Consider the following 3,591-nt stretch of genomic DNA (forward strand, 5'->3'; position numbering starts at 1 on the left):
TTTTAATTGGACCACATGGGGTGCACCAGCTTTCAAATAGACCTGCTTAGAAAGTGAAGTCCCGTGTCCCCTAGTGGGGTATGGGGCAGATGATGTACATCCGTTTCACTGATCGACTTTCTTTAGGGACAAGTAGGTGATCAGCCTTCTGTGTCCTGCCAGACCGAGACATTTTTTTTTTGTGCGTCCCCACCGGGAATTGAACCCAGGACCCCTCGGTTCTACGCTCACGCGTTAACCACTGTACCAAGGAGGCGGTCGAATAGACCTGCTTAGAACCACAAAATTGTGGAACAGCTTGCCTGCGTCGGTATTTCCATCTGCCTTCGATATGGACTCCTTCAAAGAAAGAGCCTATAAGTTCTTAAAATGTCGGCGAATCAATCGCAATTCTCCAATATTGTGATTGCTTATCAGGTGCATCGCCTACTCTTTGAATGAATGAATTAATGAAAATTCTTTATTGCGTAAAAAATAAAAAGATAATCAGGCGTACAAAAAAACTTAAATTAAATTCGTAAAAGGCGGCCTTATCGCTAGGCAGCGATCTCTACCAGGCAACTCTAACAATGAAGGAAAATAATAATAAAAAAATTGTAAAATCTGTTCAAGAAAAAAGTTATTAGGTAAAAAGCACAAAAATGCAATAACATAGAAAATTGTTAACCACCTCTATATTCGTTGTCGGTTGATAATAGTGCCATTCACTATTATAGTATTTGTAATTCTATTATTAATCTAGAACAAAAGAAGAGAAGAAAGAACGTCATAGATTAAAAAATAGGCACTAACTAACATACAAAAAAAATACATACAGACAATCATGGAGCCTTTCGTTTTTTGGAAGTCGTTTAAAACTAAAACAGCGTCTAAAAATCACACATGTGAAGGCAAATACGAGTACTGGGCCACCCAACCAACAGCGCCCGAGAGATTTATTGGCGATCAGTATTGACACGTGGTAACACTTGCGACGCCAAAATATTTGGTAACTTTCCCTGATAAGAAGTTAAGCATTGCCAACCTTTTTTTAATGTTTTTTGAAGTGAAAACTTCTTTAGGCGCGTTGAGCGTTTTGGTAGAGGGTAAAATCCTCGGTTCGCGTCACCGACATGCTAATGATAATAGTATATCTATAGCTATGGAGAGCCAGACTAGCGCACGCGCAGTAGCCTGTGTGCACGTATACACTAATACATCGACTATTTCTGACTGTATGATGTGCGCGTACATAAAAAATTTCATATAATTTTTGCATATAGTTTTAATTACTCTCAACTTAATAGTTCCGTTTTCACTTCTATGTGTTCGATAGTTTTTTTTATTTTTATGACACAGTCGGCAATGGAGCTGGTGGGACGCCTGATAGTAAGCGCTACCACCGCCCATGGACATTTAGAGAGGCATAAGGTCCATTGCAGACCGACTTTAATTTGGGATGGGACTAAGAAAGGATTGGCGAGAGGAATAAAAGAAAGGACTGGGAAGGGGAAGGAAAAGGATGTGGGCTTCCGGACCCCCACTCACCGAACGAAACACAGCAGAATGCTATTTCACGCCGGTTTTCTGTAGGGTTGTCGGTGCTTCCTCGGTACGAGCTGGCCTAATTCGTGCCGAAGCGTGCTCGACTACCACATACAAATGTTTCATTACTTGTTTATTCGTTAAACGTGAAAATGAGGATTTAAATAGTTCTCTCTCGAAACAAACCATTAAATCATGCTGGTCCCATCCCATCCTATTGCGTAGCGAAATTAACATTATTTTATATAAAGGGAGTCCGAGTGTGTAAACACGCGGGCAAGGCACTATTTAATCGATAAGTTGTTAAAAGTGGGTGCTTTCCTATGTATGTATGTATGGATTAAAGTTTTAAAGATCTTAGCATACAAAACCTTTTAAACTACACAACGATTTTCGATGATTTTTGTAAGATAGAATGATTCAGAGGAAGGGTATATGTGTAATAAAATATATTAAACTACTCCAAATTTAACGCGTGCGAAGCTGCATATAAAAGCTAGATATAACCAAGTAATATAAGGAACGAAGAATGTTTGTTTTTTTTTAATAATAAATCGATGTTTATGTTAACACTAGCTGCGCACCGCGGTTTCGCCCGTGTAAGTCTATATCCCGTAGAAATATCGGGATAAAAAGTTACCTATGTGTTATTCCAGTTGTCCAGCTATATTCCTTCCAAATTTCATTGCAATCTTTTCAGCAGGTTTTGCTTGAAAGAGCAACAAACGCACACACATCCTTACCAACTTTCGCATTTACAATATTAGTAGGATAGTAGGAAGGATAGGATTCCTCGTACTGTTTTTCGATGCCAATAAACGCCTGGGTTTACGTGGATGTTTACATAGTATCTATATAGGTTTTAGTAATAAATACCTGTGAAATAAGTAGCGTATCCCAATAGATATAATAAATATATGTAGATAGTGCTGACATCTACATACAACCGTATCTTTCTGTAGCTATCTTATTGCACCTGTATTTACTTGTCACCCGCTTAACTGCAACCAGAAGGACATTTTTAAAAGTTTCATTTTTAATTATTTTTCTTTATTTTCAATTTATTTATGTACCTACATATTATACCTAAGATTGTCTGATACACAACATCCGGAGGCCTGAATCCTTTTCCCTTCCCTTTCCTTCTCTCTTATCCATATACTCTTATCCAGTGTTGGCTATTGCACAGGCATATAACCTCTGCTAATGTTCATGGACGGTGGTGGGGCTTACCATCAAGCGACCCACCAGCTCCATTGCCATCTGTGGCAATAAATAATCGTTGTACTGTATTTGGAAAAATCTTTTTTTTTTTTTTTTTTTTTTTTATGTCATAGTCGGCAATGGAGCTGGTGGGTCGCCTGATGGTAAGCGCTACCACCGCCCATGAACATGTGGAGAGGCGTAAGGTCAACTGCAGACCTTTCGCCTCTACAAATGGATTGCCGACTTTAATTAGGAAGGGATGAGGAAAGGATTGATGAAAGGAATAAAGGAAAGGACTGGGAAGGGTAAGGAAAAGGATATAGGCCTCCGGCTCCCCCACTCACCGTACGAAACACAATAGCAAGCTATTATTTCACGCCGGTTTTCTGTGGGGGTGTGGTACTTCCCCGGTGCGAGCTGGCCCAATTCGTGCCGAAGCGTGCTCGACTCCCACAATTAAATCTTGCTTGGATATGGCAAGATTGATTGATAAATGAAGATAGTATCCTATCTAGTAGGTAGCTACCAAGTAAGAAATAAAGAAACGAAAGAAAGATAAGACGCTTATTTTAAAACATGCCACAATTTAGTTATAGGTACAAGTTAAAAAAAAAAAAGAAAATATTAAATGATAATCCCATCCTACTAATATTATAAAGGCGAAAGTTTGTAAGGATGTGTGTGTGTTTGTTGCTCGTTCACGCAAAAACTACTGAACAGATTGCAATGAAATTTGGTACGTAGACAGCTGGACAACTGGAATAACATATAGCAACTTTCTATCCCGATATTCTTACGGGATACGGACTTACGCGGGTGAAACCGCGGGGCGCAGCTAGTTATAAAATAGATACAAGCGAT

This window comes from Zerene cesonia, chromosome 8 (assembly GCF_012273895.1).
Source record: "Zerene cesonia ecotype Mississippi chromosome 8, Zerene_cesonia_1.1, whole genome shotgun sequence".
Lineage (NCBI taxonomy): Eukaryota > Metazoa > Arthropoda > Insecta > Lepidoptera > Pieridae > Zerene > Zerene cesonia.